This window comes from Nipponia nippon, unplaced genomic scaffold, assembly GCF_047370975.1.
Source record: "Nipponia nippon isolate SJK-2023a ecotype South Korea unplaced genomic scaffold, ASM4737097v1 scaffold_6, whole genome shotgun sequence".
NCBI classification, from domain to species: domain Eukaryota; kingdom Metazoa; phylum Chordata; class Aves; order Pelecaniformes; family Threskiornithidae; genus Nipponia; species Nipponia nippon.
The window spans coordinates 45896659-45918762 of NW_028262380.1; the positions used below are offsets into that span (position 1 = coordinate 45896659).

The window sequence follows — 22104 nt, forward strand, 5'->3', positions numbered from 1 at the left end:
AAAGCACTTTAAGTCCTAAGTGTGATCATTATTATCTAATTAACTTCAAATTTTGTCATTTCCCTCCCAGAAATATATACATACTAAAACCAAAAAAAACCCCAAATCTGCAATACTTATGACCTTTTTCAAGGCCTTTTCCCAGCACGTGAAAGACACCAATCCACTGGTCTTTATCACGTCGAACAAGGATTCTACATTTACAACTCATCATCAACTAGCAGGGGAAGAATCCAATGAAAGTTACTGGTTTCAGAAGTCCTTGGATGAGGCCATGTATTTTTATTTAACTACTTAACAGGACACAAGAGAGAGTTTCCATTAGATTATAGAGTAAGTATACTTGGTCTTCAATTGCATCTCCCATTCTGAGAGATTAAAATTACTGTTCTTCTATGGGAAACTGCTCAGCTACAGCTGCAAGGTTACATTCTTTCTAAGAGCACAAGGAACCTGAACCTGGGCCTTTCTATAAATAATGTGTACAATGGATATGTCACAACTGGGAAAAATGAAAATCAAAACTGAAGCTGATGCTAAATTTTCATATTAAGACTTAGACTGAACAACCAGATTTCAGGATGAAATGCAAGCAAAATAATTTTCTCTTAATTTTCTTATCAAGTTTAAAGTTCAAAGGTAGTTTTCCATACCTAAAAACTGCATCCACTCTTTAGAAATGCTAAAATTATAATCAGTATTTCTGAATCATTTATTAATGGCAGTCACTTTTCTAAAAATAATGTTATCTGGGCTCTAGCAAAACAGGAACTTGTTAATAATAGACTCGAAGTACACATCAGTTGGCTGGGATACAAGAAAGCATAAAACCCAACTGTTTAATTTTTGAAACATTTTCCTAATTGCAGAGAGAAGTAAAGAAACAAAGGAATCAAGTTTCACAGCTAAAATTTTCCTGCATAAGTATCAATAGACATTTTTCTTTTAGCAAGTCAACAACCAAAAGAAGCTGGTTCTGTTCTGAACCATCTGCTTTATTGTTTTTAAAATTACATATGATTATATGAACCTGAACATTTAATATTTCTGGCTACTTTGAGAGAAAAATGCAATTTCATAGCCCAACTTTTCATTTATGGTTTGGCTCACGCACTCACAAAGGAGAGAACAATTGCTCTGTAGCAGTTGTTCAGGTCCCCAATCATAAAGTTAGTCAAGATTTTGAATAACATCAAAGAGTTTCAGGATTGCTTTAGCCTACACTGAATTGCCAATAGCACCAAATGAACATACAAGTAGCCACAAATGAGACAATTTTGTCCCCTTTGCCAGGGAAATAACTCAGGGCCAGTGCTCAATTCAATCAGATAAACTAAATTTATGGTAACCATCATTAGGGACTTAGTGTAGGCAAGAATGTGAGTTTCAAATATAGATTTCTACAGAGAAATCATTACTCTGAAGTCTAGCCAAGTCCAAAGCTATGTCTGAAAACAATATCAGGCATTATATGTGAGTCTTCCTTGTCTTCATTTTCTTGATTTCCATTTTTCTTTGTTTCTTTCTCATCCTCTCTGCTCTAAATATCACCAAAAGCAACAAGGGAAAGTAGCTGAATAAAGGACATTGTCAAAAGACATTTATTCAGGCGCATTGGCAGGAATAATGTAAGTAATGCAATTACAAACCATTTTATTCCCAATTTTTAATTCCAGAAATCCTAGAAGTACACCAAATCAAAAAGATTTTTTTTTCTTTTTTAAATTGAAATGTCTCTGTGAACATCGTTGTTTTTAACTTTTACTTTCAGTAATGTAGTTAAAGCAATGATTGGTTAGGTGTCCTAATATTTCTTTGGATTTGACCAAAGGTATTCTTACTTTGAATTCTGTGATGAATTTGATGAGGTGCTACTGCAGATTAATACATTTACTGTGAATAAAGGAAGGGAATCACAGCAAAAAAGGGGTCACTGCATGGACGTCTTGCTAGTCAGTAACTTAATCACTGGTTTAACAAATTTTGTTGGTGAGCCAAAAGAAGGCAGAAGGTACTTTGGGCACTAACAAAAGCCTGCTAAGGAGACCCATAGATTATGGCTAGTCATTTGCTGAGACCGTGAGGAAGGTTTGGTGCAGAAGTTGATGCAGTCAGGGGACTGTTGCCTGAGAAACTTTCTCATCAACTCAGGGCAGGGATGTTCCATGAAACACTGCCAGCTTTTTGGATAAGGGGAAATTTCTATCCATGCATACATGCTACATATCATTCCCATATTTTTTTTCCATTTTTACAATTACATTTAAATTTCCTGTTAAAGATTTCCTTGTCTTTATATAATTAGAGTGTATGTCCAAGTGAGGAAGTTTTTCCTGCTGCAAGGAGGTTACAGAGTACAGTTACTTTTGCTGGGATTGTGAGGCACAAAGCAGTTTATGTATTTATTAGGAATCAGATTAAACATGTTGAACTAGGATTTTTTTTTCTTCTTCTATGTGGCAAAAGAGCTACATATATGAGTTTTTCTCATAAAATATTTATTGGTAGTGTTGTGGATACTATATTTATTATAAAATAGTATTACAATATAGTAGTGGAACTATAATATTGTTTGACAGAAGAGTAGATAATGACTAGAGAAAATATATCCATTGCCCATTTTAAAGTGCTTAAGCACTGTTTTGGAAAAACATGATGATCTTTACCCTGATATGCTGTACTGTACGAATGAGCAAAGGAGTTATAAAACTTCTCTGGATTAGCAGGTAAGAGGATCCCTTAATGATGTATTAATGGCACAGATGTCACTACAACATCTGCTTTTTGTGGCAATGAAGTATAAGTGAAGACTTGATGGCAGAGGCATGCCAGAGTGCCGCTTCACACTAGCTGACTTCTAGCCTGTGTAATGACACTTCGGATACACTTAGAGACCGACATAATTTATTACAATGGTACCAAAATGAGGCTAACAGGAGGCTGGCATGAAACCTTTGCCCCCAGTTGCATAAAGTCAAAATGTTTTGAAGCTGTTTCTGAATTTATCTTAAGATTTTACAGTACAAACACAATGAAACTGAGTTAAAATTCTAAGCACTTCTCAGAACTTTTACCAAAATGGCATTACTTAAACTTTTTGCTTCAAACATCATGTTAAAACTATCCAGTGCACATAAGAAAAAATTAGGATAGTGATGAACACATAATCTAAATGCAGGAACAGAGAGGAAGCTAACCAACACATATTAATCTAGAGGATTAATGGGTTGTTTTCTCACTATATTTTTGTAATCTGTTAATATAACATAGCACCCAATGGTCTCAGTCAGGGAGGTTACTATTTCCTATCTCATCTAAAAGGAGTAGAAGTAGAGTCACTTGAAAATGTTGCTTATAAAACTGAATTATATTTCTCTTTCAGGGATCTTGTCAGTGCTTTTAAAACTGTTGATCTCCTACTGCATATTTTCACATTTAATACACCATTGTTATTTACAAGCAATATGAATTCATTAGCTTTATGAAACTGATAGTTATTACGCATGAGTTCCTTCCTGTCCCCCAGGACTGAAATGAAAGTGAGATACTGCATCTCTAAAGGCTTCCCTAAAAGGAACATTCATAAGTAAATAGCATAACTAAAAATTTGTTAAATTGGCACTAATGTACATTGAATCATGTCTTACCTAATTTGAAGAAAATCTCGGCAGAATTTTAAAGGATGACTCAGCTCCTTAATTTCCAGCATCAGTCTAGAAGACCTACATGTAGTGATGAGCTTTCTCAGAATTATTTTTTTTTGCATGTGACTACAGACTTGTTGACACCAGAGGTCCTTCTCATATTGTTTTTATGGTTACTAACATATTTCTTTTTATCACAGCAACACATTTCTCAGAGTTGTATCAACTTTGAAAGTTTCTGAAAGGTTCTGCAGTTGGATGTTTTCTGAGGAGAGTAATACAGAGAGATCTAACTAAGAAATGTCTGTTTCCACATAGAATACTTATTTTGAAATGAATCTTTCATTAAAATAATTCATTATTTCCATCATTGAGCAAAAATAAATGTCAGCTATCACAAAAATTTTACAGCCACCTTTTCCAACGAATGGCCTCGTGATGACTGAGCAGGTAGTTAAAGATAAAACCTCGTAAAACAGCTGTCAATAAAATCATTGCTGGTACCCTCTTTACAGGTACCAGGAAATAAAGTTTCCTGTAACATGACTTAGTTTATATCTTAAAAAACAATATTCTCCCATTCTAGCTAAGATAAGTCACTACAGTCTGAAGAAACTTGTATTACTTGTATGAGTCAAGGTTGGCTTCCTACTTTCAAAGCTTCTTTTATATGTTCTTCCATTTCCCTTAGCTTATGTTCAGCTATTGCAGCACAGGAATATATTTGCTGAGGTAACATGAATCTTGAAAACCAGGACTAGTACCTCCCTCAGAAGGTTTAAGAAGAAAAAGCCGTTTAGCCTTGTTTTTAGAAACTGCACAGATGACTTAAGAAAGTAGGGGAAACAGAGTGTTTCCGACTGCTCAGTTAAATTATCCATTTTAATTAGGTGTACTAACTTGTTTCTCTTATGAAGAAAGTCTTTTAGCCTCATAATTGAATCAGTGTGAACCAGACAGACAGGAATATTTGTCTAGCAGACCTTGAGAGTGTCTGTCAGCTCCTTGACACATTCAAGCAAGTACTAGGCATATTTCCTAGCCTACATCCTCCTGTGCCAGAAAGGAAACTCAAATGCAAGGGCTTGATGAGATATAAAGCATACCACAGTTAGGTTCCCAGTCTTTATAAGCAGTGAATGTGGATTTGTACATCATCTACAGATGTCCTGAAATCTATACAAAGCCTTTTCCTACTTTCATTTTCTTTCTGAAGTGTTTGTCTTACTCTTAGTGTGACACTCAGCATCATAAATATTAATGACTTACCATCACGGACACTTAGTAACTCATTAATGATCACAATACAACTATATTCAACAATGCAGTGGAAGAGAACAAGCAAAACAAATTCAGCATAAAAATAAACATGCATTTAAAAAAAAAAAAAAGGAAACAAGATAGAAGTGACCTACTTAGTCACACACACACACAAAAACTAATTAAAAAGACCACTCCAAAAGCAAGCAAGACATCCAGATAAACTGGGTGCTGATAAATTAGTTGCACAGATTGGCAACTGAATGGGTTGACAACTGACCCTTATTATATAAAACAATGTTCTAGAGCTAGTATTGCTAATCTTATTTCTAATGCTTCAATTACACACAAACAGTATTAAAACTCATGCTTACACTGGTGACATACACAGTCACATAGGCACAAGGTCATGCTAGCTGACCCATTCCTGCAGCACTCATCACCTTCCTTGTCGCCAGCCACACCATATAGCAATGGCAGGGAAGTCATGCTCCTGCACACTGCCTGATGGGTGGCTGGGAAAGGGTACACACACACGAAGCTAGAGGACTATGTCTGATCCCCGCGGGACACTCTTACCGATGTAGACCAGGGTCCATACACACAGCTTCCCTGTCTCAGGCTCACCGCTATAGCAAGCTCTCGTCTCCTTCCACCAGCAGTCAGTGCTGCCATCAGGTGTCCTCCGGGATCTTAAAAAGATCTTCAGCCAAACATCTGCCATGGACTGTGCTTCTGCTCTAGGTATCTCATGAGTCACCCAGTCAAGTAATTCCTCACTCATCTCACCATGATTTTATACGGCCATCCTCAGTGCCTAGCAAACCATACTCTTCTACGATTAGTTTCAACCAATCACCATTAAGATCAACAGTTAATTTCCTTTTTTTGTTGCACCAAAACTTTACAGTTCCTTTCAGTTCTATTACCATAATTTTAAAGCTATAGTTTACACGTTTGTCTCTGGCAGACTTCAGGCATCAAGGGATGGCTAAGCAACCTCTTCCACACAAACATCTTGAGTACTGTGTGCAATCCTGCACCTCAAGAAAAACATCAGGGAGTTAGATAGGTGCAGAGAAGGAGTAATTACCTCACAGGGAGAGATGAAAAAGGCTGGGACTCTTCCATCTGGAGAGAAGGATGATGGGGTACGCTTGAGGGTCTGTAAAATCACAAGGGTGAGTGCATGCAGAACTATTTATTCAACAAGTCCTCACTAAAACCAGCCAGCATTCAATGAATCTATTAAATCAGTTAAAAACAGTTAAAAGAAAAGATGTTTGTACAGAGCAGCAAGTGAACGTCTGAAATTTGTTGCCTCGGGAGGCTGTTGAAAACAGCAGATTTTAAAAAGAATTAGGCGAATTTAAAGACAACAGGTCCATAAACAGGTACTAAAGTGAATAAGCAAAAATGTACCCTGTAATATCCTTAATCTAATAATTGTGGATTTATAATTTCTTCAATATTGAGAACTGACAAGTTCTTATCATTCTTATTCTGTTCTTGTAAGTTTTTATAAGGTTTTCAAGACTTGGTTGGGTAAAGCCCTGAGTAACCTGGTCTGACCTCGTAGGTGAGGATGCTTTGAGTAGGAAGTTGTACTTGAGGTTTCATGAGGTGCCTTCCAGCCTGAAATATCGTATGAACTTATGGTTGCAATAAGTTTAAGAATTCAGGAAAAATAAAACTGAGAGCGTTCTAGTGCCAGTAATCTCTTCAACAGAAAGGCTTCATCATAAGAAAAAGTGCAGCTATATTGAAAAGCAGAAAAATAAAATTCTGCTACAATATTTAGCACATATTAAAGTTAATGGGGCATATTTTGAAACAGCTTAAAGTCCATTCATCCCCATTGTTATAGTTAAAAAAGGTAGAGGATCAGTTATAACTTGGCAAGATGTCAGGTGCCTACCTGAAGGGCAAATCTTAGCCCACAGAACTGTTCCCTTTTTTCTTTGGAAGGAAAACAGTTGAGCTTGCTTGTTAACAATAGCTTCATTAATAAAGCTGTAAAGCATGAAACTTGCTTGTGCACTGATCCAAGGGTAATGTAAATGGAGAAACCAGGCCATCCATGAAATAAAACTCTTTTTCACATCTTATGTAAGCAGGATTCATAAAGGACTATCACTGTTGTTTTCCAGTGAAGGGATAAGATAATTCTGCTTTGCCTCATACTTCCTATTTTTCCTCCCTGCTCATCTTGACATTGAAGAGGAAAGTTAAAGCAGCATGTTTTATTTTTTTTTTTTAATTTTTCATTAATATTGCCAAGTAAAAGATAAAATCCCTATAAATTATTTCACCTTTGGCCAATCAGTGCTTCTCATTATAATTATCATGGAAAATGATATGGTGATTGCTAAGTTAAAACTTCATTACAATATAGCTGTAACCAATATTGCAATGGCTGTAATAATTAAATCCTTTCAATTCAGTTGCAAATTTTAATGAAAAATCTGTAGGAAAGATAGGATAATTTTGGCTCTCTTAGAATAGAAAACTAATAAAAAGAGATAATTCTCAGAAAAATACATCTTAAGTAGACTATTAAATTTATGTTTTAAAATATATTGAGGAACTTACAGACATAGAGCTGCATTCCCATATTCAGCCATAAAAAAATCTCACATAACAGCCTAAATATCACTGAAAGTGAACAAGAATCTATTTTTTTCCCTATTTTGAAATTTTTTTTGCTGCAATGGCACTTTACATTTCAAATGCACAACTTGTGAAAAAACTGCAGACAATTCATATAACAAAAAACAAGCCAGCATGTCAGTAGTATGCTTTTTTTTCCAAATTAAATAACTCATGCTATTTAACTTCCTATTTTATTCACAGTAATAATGACTATAGTTCACTGACAGACATGAAACTCTTGACTCTGTATAACAGCAACCTTTTAAAAAGTTCCAAATATAGGCATTGTAGAGTTAGGAGTTAGTATTTCCAGTCATTCCTCTGCTTACAGCCCCAGCACTAGGGGAAGCAAAAGCCCATGGAAAAATTACAGATACATATTCATCATTATTAGCAACTTATCCTCCTGGCAAATCTAACTAGTGCTCCAGAGACCACCACACACGAGTACTTTACAAGGAACAGTGATACTCAAAATCACAGCTAAAATAAATGAAGAAACAGTAGATAAGCACTATGTATTTTTATCTAACACATATAATGATGCACTGTTGACCTAGTCTGATGATCTTTCACCCATACTGATGTAAACTTGGCATTTCTGGCAGACAAGCACAGAGGTACATGTACCTGCAGGGAAAGCCAAAAAATGGCCTCTCTCATTACCTTAATTTCAGGTAAATCAGCTATTTTTCTGCTTCTTATTCTAGGTTGTTTGTTTGTTTGTTTGTTTTTTTTCCTGGGAGCTTCCTGAGCTTGTAGTAGGAATTTGTAAAATCTGAAAGAGGTTCTAGAAAATTCCAAAGCTGCTTCCCCTTCTTTTCAAGCCCATTCAGGCATCCTCACACATGGAATTGACAGTTGCTGTTGCCACATTCAGTTTGGAAAATGGCATCCCACGCCTACCTTACAGTAAAATGACAGAAAGTGGCATGCATATTATCAGCTTAAATGGTTTTACTGAACTTAGTAGTTACAGCATCCCTCAATAGTCATATTGCTGACAAAGACTCGGTAGTACAATTCAATATGTGTCTCACAAGGAATGAAGGGGAAAAGATTTGATTTTCCCCTTCTCTGCCTAAGTCTTTAAGAAAAGCTAGATTTCATCCTAATGATATGCAGCAGCCCACAATTTACTCCAGCCACAAGGAACTTCACATTATTCAGCTACTTTCTACTAAGCTCTAATATGAGTCGAGGTCAAAGCAATACTGATGATAGAGGGAAAAACCCATGGATTCTCTCAAATCCAAAATGTAATATCTCAAGCTGTCTCAGATTTTGAATACCAGCATCTGCCTTTGCTATGTCAATAGTTCAATGAAAAAAGTTCATGACTGAAACATTCATATTAACTATTTTATTTCCCCTGAGAGTGAGTCACAAGCTGGTGGTGAAAACTGGTGTCTTGCCATTGATTTTAATGGAGCTATGCCAGCTGGCACCACCTAAAAATTTCATGCCTTATCTCAAATTCCATAGTTCATATTACTTAATTCATAAACAAAGTGAAACCTTGTGGGAAGAGGCCATGCCTCTCTGCTACACTGTCTCATTACTAACACTTATAGAAGATCAGATTTTAGAATTCATGACCTGCATAGTACTTCAGAAAGAAACAAAGCTAAAATAGTACTGCAAAAAAATAAAGCTGGTTTTATTACCTGGCTTGCATGTGTATTGCGCGTTCAGCATCTTGGCTTATCAGTCCAAAAGTATAGAAATAAACAGATGGCAAATAAAATTCTTAAAGCATCTTTGAAATACTATTGTTACATCCCAAAAAGATATATTTCCCAAGGTCACGTATGTCATAAAGCGTTAAAGAGGAGTGAAGAAATAACTTGAATGAACCTGTAACTAAGCTCTCAAAGAATAGCAGCCCGAATTTTACACTTCATTTTTAGATAATCTTCAGATTTGTAGGATCAGTTTGAACTAAATATTTTGCCTGGACTGTAATCGCTCTTATTTCTGTTGTTTAATGAGGTAGAAAAATCTGGGCTCTGTGTGTGTATTTTTTTAATGTTTTTGGTTTTTTTTTTTCCATTTACGACTATTCATGAAGAAATCATTATTATGGAAAGCCTTTATATTTGAGACAGATCTTAGATCCGTATCTAAGAGGGATTTAAATTATACAGCACTGAAACATCCAATTTTACTTGCTTGCTCCCCTTAACAAAATCTATACCTCTGACTTAGTTTCCCAAATTCAATTTAAGAAGTACAGGGACAAAGAGTAGTCTCAAAACCACAAAAATCACAAAGTACAGCTGGAAGCCAACCCCATATAATGTTTCTAAAGTCAGTGGAAAACAAAGTGAAAAAAGATATTCTGTAGCTTAGAGCATAGGCTACATGGAGGGATAAATTTCAGGCAATATTCTGACAACTTGAAGTAAAATCCATGCACAGCCTTTGGACTCAGCATTCTTGTCTAAGGCCACACTGTTCATTATGGCTCTGTTGAGTTTGCATGGCAAGGTTTTGGTAGCAGGGAGGCTACAGGGGTGGCTTCTGTGAGAAGCTGCTAGAAGCTTCCCCATGTCCGATAGAGCCAATGCCAGCTGGCTCCAAGATGAACCCACCACTGGCCAAGGCTGAGCCCATCACCAATGGTGGTAGCACCTCTGGGATAACATATTTAAGAAGGGAAAAAAAAAACCCTGCAGCAGCAGCAGTCAGAAGAGAGGAGTGAGAATATGTGAGAGGAACAATTCTGCAGACACCAAGGTCAGTGAAGAAGGAGGGGGAGGAGGTGCTCCAGGTGCTGGAGCAGAGATTCCCCTGCAGCCTGTGGTGAAGACCATGGTGAGGCCAGCTGTCCCCCTGCAGCCCATGGAGGTTAACAGTGGAGCAGATATCCACCTGCAGCCTGTGGAGGACTCCATGCCAGAAAAGGTGGATGTGTCCAAAGGAGGCTGTGACCCCATGGGAAGCCCACACCGGAGCAGGCTGCTAGCAGGACCTGTGGACACATGGAAAGAGGAGCAGATTTGCTGGCAGGACTTGTGACCCTGCGGGAAGACTCACATTGGAGTAGTCTGTTCCTGAAGGACTGCACTTCATGGAAGGGATCCACACTGGACAAATTCATGAAGAACTGCAGCCCATGGCAAGGACTCACATTGGAGAAGTTTGTGGAGGACTGTCTCCCATGGGAGGGACTCCACACTGGAGCAGGGGAAGAGTGTGAGGAGTCCTCCCCCTGCGGAGGAAGGAGTGGCAGAAACAAGGTGTGATGAACTGACTGCAATCCCCATTCCCCATCCCCCGGTGCCGCTAGGGGAGGGGAGGAGGTAGAGAAAATCAGGAGTGAAGTTGAGCCCGGGAAGAAGGGAGGGGTGGGGGGAAGGTGTTTTAAGATTTGGTTTTATTTCTCATTACCCTATTCTGATTTGAATGGCAATAAATTAAATTAATTTCCCTAAGTCGAGTCTGGTTTGCTTGTGATGGTAATTGGTGAGTGATCTCCCTGCCCTTATTTTGACCCACAAGCCTTTCATTATATTTTTTCTCCCCTGTCCAGCTGAATAGGGGAAGTGATAGAGCCGCTTTGGTGGGTACCTGGCATCTAGCCAGGGTCAAATGACCACAACAGCAAACACCCAACCTTAAAGATGCAGACTTATGCTCACATTCCCTCCAACTCCTCTTTCCCTATGTCTTCTCTCCACCCCTTCTGCTTTTCCCTCTTCCTTTTCCACACACACTTAGGAACTCAGGCTACAAAGCAGTGGTCATCTAAGGCCACTTCCACCAAGTTCATCAGATAAATATAGAGCTGATATACAGCCAGATATATAGCTGATATACAGAGTACAGAATTCTTCAGTGTCCAGTCCACAAGTTGTAAAACACCCCTCAATGCCCAAAACATGCCTCAGCACCTGACCACAGAATAGGGCCTTTAATTTAAAAGATCAAAAGACTTTAAAATGAAAACATGTCAGAGGAGGAAGCCTGCAGTGATTAAGGATACTGCCTACATCTTGCGATTCTGCAATAGAATGGAACTTTTTGGTGAAAATACCCAGAGGATCCCTGAAACAAGATCATATAAAACACTAGAGTAAAACAGTCTGGCATAAGGGAAAATATCTTCTTTTCCCTAAATCGGGCCATAGGCCACTGGGGCAGTGAACCAGAGACCGCCACACCAACCAGCTACAGGCAACTAAAGGGTTTCTTAACATGACTGGAGTGACAGCCTTTCGGTGGCATCTGTCCTTGCCAACCCCTAGCATAGCTCCACTCTTTCCACTCAGAGGAAAGCAGCGCAAGCCTTTACCCAGCCACCACCCCAGCACTTCTCCCCAAACAAAATCACATATCAAAGGAGAGGATATCTTTCTAGCTGGGTCAGAAACCTTTACAGACAACAATAATTGAACACAACACTGATATGGAACAAAAAAATTTAAAAAGAGTGATTTTATCTCCTTTCAATTTCTGTTTGATAGTCAAACACAGGGTCTGGAGTAAGTTTTGCTTACCAAGTGCCTCCCAAAGTAACTGACAATGAAGAAAGAGAAAAGGACAGAATAAAAAACATTGATTGCTCAATGTGCCATTACAGTCAAGAAATGGCCATATATCCATCTAAAAGGCCATCTCCTCCAGAATAATATGGCAGCACTGATCACTCTGTTTCAAAAAATGTGTTAAAGAACTGACAGAAGTTCAGAAAAGGGAGTTCAAATCTCAGAGAAATATTTGGGAAAATGATCAAATAGATAGAAAAATGCACAAAAAGTTTGGGATTGTTTTACTTAAAAAGGTGATAGAAAAAGGGTCTCCTTTTTTTAGCATGTATACCAGTCACAATAAAAACACTGATAGTCTGGAAATGGTTGGGAGCTTCTGATCTCCTTTTCTTTTAATAAGTGAACAGGGGACAAAATTCACTTAAAGGGTGGTAAATTAATCATAAATACTTTTTCTTCCACATAGGAGAATAGAAGTCACTGTTACCAAGCACAAATATAGGCTGGGCAGAGAATGGATTGAGAGCAGCCCTGAGGAGAAGGACTTGGGGGTGCTGGTTGATGAGAAGCTCAGCATGACTCGGCAATGTGCGCTTGCAGCACAGAAAGCCAACCATATCCTGGGCTGCATCAAAAGAAGCATGACCAGCAGGTCAAGGGAGGTGATTCTCCCCCTCTACTCCACTCTCGTGAGATCCCACCTGGAATACTGCATTCAGCTCTGGGGCCCCCAACATAAGAAGGACACAGACCTGTTGGAGCAAGTCCAGAGGAGGGCCATGAAGATGATCAATGGGCTGAAGCACCTCTCCTATGAGGACAGGCTGAGAGAGCTGGGGTTGTTCAGCCTGAAGAAGAGAAGGCTCCCGGAAGACCTTACAGCAGCCTTCCAGTGCCTGAAGGGGGCCTACAAGGAAGCTGGAGAGGGACTTTTTACAAGGGCATGTAGCAATAAGGCAAGAGGTAATGGCTTTAAACTGAAAGAGGGTAGATTTAGATTAGATATAAGGAAGAAATTCTTCACTATGAGGGTGGTGAGGCACCAGAACAGGTTGCCCGGAGAAGTTGTGGGTGCCCCATGCCTGGAAGTGTTCAAGGCCAAGTTTGATGGTGCTTTGAGCAACCTGGTGTAGTGGATGGTGTCCCTGTCCATGGCAGGGGGATTGGAACTAGATGATCTTTAAGGTCCCTTCCAACCCAAACCACTCTGTGATTCTATGATTCCTGGAAGCTGCTGAGGCCAAGAACTCAAAGAGATCCAAAAAGAACATACATAGCTGATGAATATCCTGAATTCTTACACAAAAATCTTTATTTTGGAATATGTATAAAACCTCAGGACTAAGGGTAAAAGCTTTGTATCCAGCAGAAGTCAATTTAAGACCTAGAAGAATAGAAAGGAAAAAAAATAATTGTAAATTTTTCTAGATTAACCAAGCCAGAAATTCTCACACTTTTTTTTCTTTCCCCTGTAGCTACAGAGACAGTAAACAATATCCTTCCTAAGGTCTGGTCTAGTCCAATATGGCAATTCCTAAGACAAAAAAGAGATTAAAAAAAATTAAAATTATCTAGAAAATAACAGTGACATTACATTCTTGGACAGAAATTGATCAATAGCAACAATGATATCTTTCAAATAATCCTACTGCTTAAATATCCAAGTAAACAATGCTATTGTTTCTGTGACATTTAATTTTTTTATCAAGCAATGCTTTTTATGTGTTTTTATTCTTATACTTTCAAGTATGATTTTTTTTTGCATTTGAATTCAACCACTCATCGTATACTTTACTTTTACCTTAGCTTTACTTTGATACAAACTTTATCCTAAAAAGCAGCTTGCTGCATGATTAGGTAAATTATAACGCATGGTGCATACTTTATTGCACATACTTGTCTATACATTGCAGATATTAGGCATTTCATTGTTTTAATGGCACTATAGCTATTGAATAAAAAACAAAGAGATGTCTTTTAGTAGGTAAAGGAAACATTTATGGCCTCACTTCCAAAAGTTATATCCCAATAAATATGAAGAATAAGAGAATAAAGTGTCATGAATTCCACAGTCATTTGCTGATGTTACAGTATGCCTGTGATAAACAAGGCTAACTAGACTGCTGAAAACACTGGTTTTGTACTCTTTACAATTGTGTGCTTTTATACACCGATTAATTTTCATGAAATGTAAATTTAAAGTCTTATTCTTCCGTTTGCTAGTACATTACTAGACCATTTTTCATATGTCCATTATAACCCTTTATTTCCTTTGTCATTTAAACATTCATTCGTCATCAGTATATCTGTTTTTCAAGTTTGTTTTTTTTGATTCATGTATTTTGCTTATATGCATCCAAATTAGTTTTGCTATTAAAAAAAGACATAAAATAAGCCAAAATGCACCAAATTTCCTAACATTTTGCAAAACTACTTTTATTCTTATTCAGTTACTCCAAAGCATATACCAGCATCATTTCCCTTGGACGATTAGAAATTTCAGAAAAAGTTCTAAGCCTGCCTGCAAAGAATTGCATAGTCGAATGGTCTTTCACATGCAAAAATGTTTCAGACACTATGTACTGTACTGTGGTCACCATGTACTCCAGTTAGAGCTCATTATCTCTGAATTACAGTTAGTTTCTTAAATGTCAGGAAGAAATATCAACAGTTGATGAGATATTTATATATCCTGCAACATCTTATAAAATGAAGCCTTTGATTTAAAAAAAAAAAGGAGAAGAAAAGAATGGTTGAAAAAACATCATCATGAAACTTGACTCTTTATAGATTCTGTTTGAAACTAACTAAAGTGAAACATTCTTGCTGTGCAGCTCTGTTGGCACACAATCACAATTTTTCTTACATTAACATTTAAGCAGGTATAGCTTTGACTTTATATCATGCTGCATTTCTGAATGTTTGGTAAAGTGGCCTCTGCTTTTTTTTTTTTCATTAATGGAATATTATAAAGCTTTGATTTTAAAAAAACAAATACAGAACACCTAATGGCTTCTTTTCATTTTATTTTTTAAGGGAAGCAAAGCAATCTCTCAGACTTGATATGGGAATAGAAAGAGAGAGGTGTTTTCTCACTTTTCCCCTGTTAATTTACAAACTAAAAAAAATATACCAATAACATTTACAAAATGTTATTGTATTGTTAATGCATTATTAAATGTTCATTTTTACAATTAAACATTTTAAAGGGTTTAATTTTAATTAAAATTTAATTCAATTTTATACATGATTTCTGCTAGTCTTTAGAAAATTAAACCTGGGAAATCATATTCAGATATATTTCTTTACTAATATTTTAAAATGTTTTTCTATACATGCAGTAACAATTCTGCACTTTATTCATTGAATTTGTCCAGAATGCCACCATCTATAATCTCTGGATAAGCATGTGAATTTCAAAGAGCTCTTCAGAACTAATTTGGTCACACTCACAGATGAGAGTTACAGAACAGTGAAGGGATGAGAGCATCTGCTGTCTCACAGGAGCTGTAAATGAGTCCAGATTGTGACTACTGAAAAAATCTTGATCTCGCTCTAATCAGTGACAAAATTTTCACTTTAGTGATGAGACCACAGAGTCTTAATCGGTGTGGCATACGCATCACGCAGAGTGCTATAATATGCAATTTACATAAGTTGGGTTTGCTCTATGTTTTGTTCAAATTACGCTGAAAATTATTTCGAAGATATTTTTCTAAAGATCACTACCTCTCTTTCCCAAAGCGTTTTTTTTCAGCAGCCCCCTTTTTTTCCTCCTATGTGTTCTGCTTTTATTTGTTAAATAGTATTTCTGCCACTGAGTGGCAGTCTCCCTTGGCAGAACTTCCTGAGACCTTATTTTTTACCCACATTAGCCCTTAAACGCATCTTCCAAAGTATAACCCGAATCTAGGCAGCTGATAAATGTAAAAGCGTATGCTCAGCACAAGAATGAATAACCTGGAAATGAATTACAACCACTTCTGTTCTACTTCCATTCTAAAATATCCATTCTCCTGCGGATTATAACTCAGCAATTAAGATACACAGGAATCAACAGAGCTCAGGACGCTCCCATACTATCAGGATTTTAAGTCAGAATACTCAGCACTGTGGTTTTTTTTTTTTAAACTAAACCCTTTTACTATGTACTTGAGCCAGTTCAGGAACATCCAAACTTGTCTTATTACATCTCACGTAACCCAAGAGAGGACGAGATTTTCTTTGCTGTTGGACTATGCTGGTGTGCCTGCTTCGCTCAGCACCAAAGCACCCCCGCACCGCATTCAAAGAGAACAAGATCCCTCTGAGGAAGCCAGGCAAGGGTTTCTCACCATCTGCAGAGAGAAAGAAGCATTTCTGCCACCACGGAAATCTCAAAGGGCTTTCAAATTTTGCAAAAATATCTTCTGATCACTCCTGCTACAGATACAGAGAGCTATAGATCTGACAGAGAAACAGATACTACAGGAGAGAAGAACTAGGCTTTTAGCCTACCAAAAGTCAAGTCCGAAGTTTGATATGATTACCCTCTGCAGATACCTCAAGAGGCAATGTATAAAAAAAGAGACATGTTATTTCATATCAAGGGCAATGTGGCACAAGAACAAATGAGTATAAATTGTGCATGAAGAATCAAAATTATTCCAGAAATTCAAAGCAAGTGCCTTGTTACCAGTCACTGTTTTGAAATACTGGGAAGCCCAAACATCAAACCGCTTTTAATGTAGACTTTAATAAAATGATTAATGGCATTGCATGATGCAATTTGTTGTAACATTTTAAAAAAAAAAAAAAAAAAAAGAGAGAAAAAAGAAGCCATGCTTAGATAACCAGGATATAAATAAGAACATTTGATATTTCATTGTTTGCCTCACAAACTACAATGATTAAAGTCACTGATTCAGACACCTTTATAACCAAGTTGATCACCCTACTTGCTTAAGACACCAATGATGCAATTCATTTGTCAGTGTTCCTATTCTGATATGCATCATCTCCACCTTTTCAAGGAGTAAATGTGCAGCACAAGAAGGAATTCACATTTCCTTTCTGCCATCAATAACTGCCAAGTAATACAAGAAACTACCCATACCTTAATCTATAGTTATAAAAGCCTATAAAGGTAAAAAAAGTAGCACTAGGTCACTCATTTTCTACATGTAAGTGGATTTTTATTTTTTTTTCCCACTGAGTGTTCTTATGAGAAGGAAATACTAGATCTCACCATCTTTGATGGTAATGCAGTACAGATTTGGAGGTTTGAGGAATTAAATTTAAAACAGCAAGAGTTTTTTATAGAAAGATTTTTTGTAAGTGTATCACTCCAAGCCTTGTCTTCTAACGTGGTCTTGGAAATTGTCTTTCCAACTGAATATGAAGTGATTATATTTTGTCTTAGTTTTATATACTTAATATACACTAATAGTATATATTATACACCTTGCTCTCTAGTGTGTATTTTTTATAGGAAAGCTCAATATCTTTATGAAAGCCACTTGGATTCATTAGGAATTAAGTCAATGAGTTTTGCAGAAGTACAGGAATCCTACAGACAGTATTCTAAAAAACAACTGGATTTTCTAGAGCATAATGTTTTTTCCATAGATTATGCTGTAGAATATATACAATTAACGACAAAATTTTATACAAAAGTTGAAACAACACCGTGGGAAATGTGCCATTTTTCTCGAATTCCCTAGGACATTTCTACAAGGTAACCACACAGCAGCATATTAAAATAATTATTCTTCAATTATTACATTTTGGTCCCATTGCAATTTGATTGAACTTTGTGATAAACATTCACTTCCTTATAACACTAAGTTTATTCAACCATTTCAGACACATACCATTTTTTTGACCATGGTGTATTATCAATATTGAAAAGACTACATACATTTTTGGGGTCAATCATTCTCAGTCTGGCTCAATGATCATATAAAAGAAATTAGAGATAGTTTCGTGATCAAGGGATAGACAAAACTAATTAAATGAGAAAGAAATTTTAGTAATACATGTAAAATCGAGTTCAGAAGGGAAACATGTTTGAAGTTGCCTATAAAATGAAAGTATAGGCATATATCAAGCATTGTTTGAGACAGTCAGTTTATCAATTGTGTTAATCACATTCAGAGGAAAATGACTGAAATAGGTGATTAAATTATACTGGACACAGAGCATTGCACTGTGTTATTGGCTCAGTACTCACTATCTTATTAGTCTTTAGCCATGAGACAACCTTTGCTTTTGGCACCTGTAAAATTGCCATTTTAGAAATCACATCATACAGTCATAATGATCCAGAGAGATGAAAACGAACAAATATATGATTAAATAGGGAAATCTCACACAGGGAAAATAATGGAAACATCTTTGTTCAATAGCTGATGCCTATACAGATGCTCTAAACCAAAGGAATAATTACATTGACATAAGTTATGTAAACTTAAAGACAACAGGACAGGCACATAGAAGCAGAGATTTCTAAAATTTTATGATTATATAGGAAAAAAAACTTCTGAAAAGAAAATTTATTTTCAAATCTGTGGACCAAATCTAGAAAGAGACAAGTTCGTAACTCACATTAAAAGCTCTGAAAAATGAGACACATTATAATTGTTACACAAATTGTATAATCTTCATGCAAATTCATAATCTAGCTTTGAAATTGGCATTCATTGGCAGTGAGACAAGTAGTAATTATCTATAATGCTGACTGAGAAGTTGGAGCATTAAAATCACTAGGTGCCACTTTTTTATTATTCTCTAGGTCGCAAAATATAAAAAAGAAAAACTCTGCTTTTCCAACAAGTGTGAAATACATGACAGAACCTCTCTAATGCATATCTGTAAAGGTGGCGTACATTTCACAGAACATTAAATGTGCCATTTGAATCTATTAATTCTTAGGCATAACTGATTTTACAGTTGAGATGTCTTCTACCCTATCACGAAATCTGATCTTTATATTTTCTTTTGCTTGGTTTGGAGGAATATGGGTTGAATTCAATACGTCTGATATAAGACACTTATCATCAAAAACTATCTCAATTGTTCCTTTAAGGTACCTAAAAAAGTGAGATTTTGGGTGTTTTCAATCAGTGGCGATGTTGCCATTGATCTTAATGGGGACTGGAGAAAGGAGTGTCATTACTACACTCTTTTAAGAGAGAGGAAAGAAAATTACACCAAATCCATGAAGTATTGACAAGTTCTATATTGATGAAGGAATATGTGCTTCACACACAGAGAAGAAAAAACAAATTAGCTTCAGCATCTCGACTGAATCAAGTTTCCAGTAATGATTACCTCCAACCTAGTTTTATGCAGTGCATAATGGAACTGGGTATCAGTATCCTGTTTTGGACCCTTGGCTTAAAGATTTCAAACACACAAATGTCTGAAATCAGTGCAATTCCTTAGTGATACAGGGGGTTTTTATGCTGAGAGCGCTAAGTATCATTAGCACTTACCACCAGTACTTACATAATAGTTTTCAGCGTTCAAGGTCATGTTGGCAACCATTTCAAGTCATCAGTAAGAGTTAGACATACTGCATTAAAAGGAAAATTCTGGAGACACTGCATCAAAAAAAAAAGGAGGAAGGGTAAGTAAAGATTACAGAAATTAAAAATAAAGTCTTCAGCTATACAAAGAATATGTTCAAACCACAGAAACCTATGAAAAGAGGATTGTAAGAGCACCTGGCAATTATATAGCAAAAATTTATCTCTGCAAACACAAGTCTGTGCATTTCTCTTGGTGCTAAATTTTACCTGTGGAAAAAAATTTGAGATTCAGTTAAAAATGCCTTTTTTCAAGATTGAAAAATAAGTTACATATCCCAGCTGATAACTGAGATGGGGGGAGGGGGGAAAAGTAATTTTGCATTGCCTAAGAATCCTGTTTCTTAATTAGTGTCTAGATGTATTTTGGAATGAAACAGTCTTTTAGAACCACTGGTGTAAGTAATAAAGTAAAAGCGATACCTTCCATCAGCAGCCCAGAATATGTCTGACTTTTTTCCCCCCTTCTTTCCCTGTTTTAAAGCTAATGAAGTAAATGCTCCAGCTTTTCTGGGATCCCCTTTATTGTGTTAACAGCCAGCATAACATCAGAAGAAAAAACATGGCAGCAATAGCAGTATTCCTGTTTTGAGAGGCGAGAGGATATGAAGAAGGGATGTTTCTTGTTATGGAAGAAGCATGGGCTCAGTGCTCCTCCCCTGGGGTACAAGCTGACTTCATCAATGTTAGATCTCTTTCAGCTGAGGATTAAGCTACAACAGAATTTCTCTCTTTAGCCAACCTTTTTCTCCCCCTTCCATATCCTACCCCCATCTACACAAAATGTGCTGATCAAGTAACTAACAGAACTGTGAATGAAGAAAACAAAAGATCTAAAGAGTAAGATATTGTTCTGTTCCCTCCTACCAAAGCTTTGGCTAATTTTATACCATTTGACTTGTTTTAGGTAGAAATCACTTTCCCCCTTTTACCTAACCTAGGAAAGTGATGTTATATATTCATATACACACATCACTTCACAAAGACCTCTAAGGCCTTTACAAATTGAATGTATACCATACAAGAATCTTTTCAGACACCTAGGAATTGCTGTTAGTTCTAGGGTAAATTGCAGGGGCTATAGTGATTTTACACAAGAGTTTATAATAGGAATTAAAGATTGCATCCATTTGGAACTGCAGGTGAAGTTAGGTAAGGAGAAAGTAATTACCCAAACTGGAATTTTAATAGTGCTAACAACTCTATTCTTGCAGAACCATACTGACATTCTTTTGCTTTTGTCACTCATGTGAAAGACATAATCACCTCTATAATATGGAGCCCCTTACTCACTGCTGAGCCATAGATTCAGAATTGACTCAAATGTGTAGGTTTTTTTTTTAAAATTTACCACTTGATTTTCTCTCTGGTTTTACCAGGAGGAAAACAGCCTCTTTGATCACATTCTTTTGTTCAGAAATGAGCCTGTTTGATTACACAACTGAAAAAATACAGCCCGAAATGGATTTTGCCAATGGAAAAGGCATTTTAGATGCACTTCAATGGCTGAGTCCGGTTCTCTATAGCAGCACTAACATCAGTTTCTTTGTCTTCAGAACAATCCCAGGAGCAAACACTCTGTACATACAGCACAGAAGCAAAGACATGACTCGTGTCTGTACTGTCTTTTAGGCTTGTCATAAAGGTTGCTGTCACCTGCGGGCTCATGGTCTGACAGTGAGCGCTGAAAAGCCAGGATCAGGTGAAAGACTGGGGTTCAGGACCTTCACACACCTAATCAAATTAGTACTCCAACAGACATGTCCAGTTTGGCAAGGCAGAGAACAGGAGGATTGCTCTACCTGAGCACTGTGAACTCTCCGTACTCCTTATGAATTTTCATATTTTTTATGTGCAAGGAATTAATTGTGTTTTTTCTACAAACACTAACTGTAATTTAAAAGACATCACATTTCCATCAAATAAATAACTTTTTTTGTTTTGTTTTAGTTTTTCCTTTATGTGAACTCACGGGTCATTCTTCTCATCCAGAAGCAGAGCCTTTGGTGCTGATGGATACTATATCAGAATTTTACATGTATATTTCACAGAATGTTAAAATCACATAGGTTTTTCTCTGTCACTGAGAAAGCCATAATTGTTGTTAAGCTTAAAATTGACAAAATCTTTAAACAGTACCAGAAAATATATTGAAAAACTTCTTATTGTGGTGGTAATAAATGAGACCACGAAAGGCCCAGACATGTTTTTCAGTTCCCTTTTGGCAGTTATTCTGTCTGACTTGGACATATCCATTGCATTTATCTTATATATTAAAAGAAACACTGAAAGGAAACTATAGCCTGAATACAGATAGCATATGTGATTTAGAAACAGGCCTTCCAAGAATAGAGTACCAAATAACCGGAGCTTCTACATCATGCTTCAATTGATGTTGAAACAGAGGGCAATACTTACCCTATCTTCTATTCATAGGAGATGAAGACAAATATGTCTGTGTCCCTGAACTATTTCTGAAGGCTTGAG

General features: G+C 36.8%; 1 long non-coding RNA gene across 1 annotated transcript; it reads right to left on the reverse strand.

Moving 5' to 3' along the window:
• Nucleotides 1-15327: 15327 nt before the first annotated feature.
• On the reverse strand, nucleotides 15328-20180 carry LOC148051446 (uncharacterized). Its single transcript, XR_015700047.1, has 3 exons — nucleotides 20041-20180; nucleotides 19538-19632; nucleotides 15328-16386 (listed from the first exon to the last, which is right to left on the reverse strand). It is a non-coding gene; the product is annotated as an uncharacterized LOC148051446 (long non-coding RNA).
• Between the last annotated feature and the right edge of the window lie 1924 nt (nucleotides 20181-22104).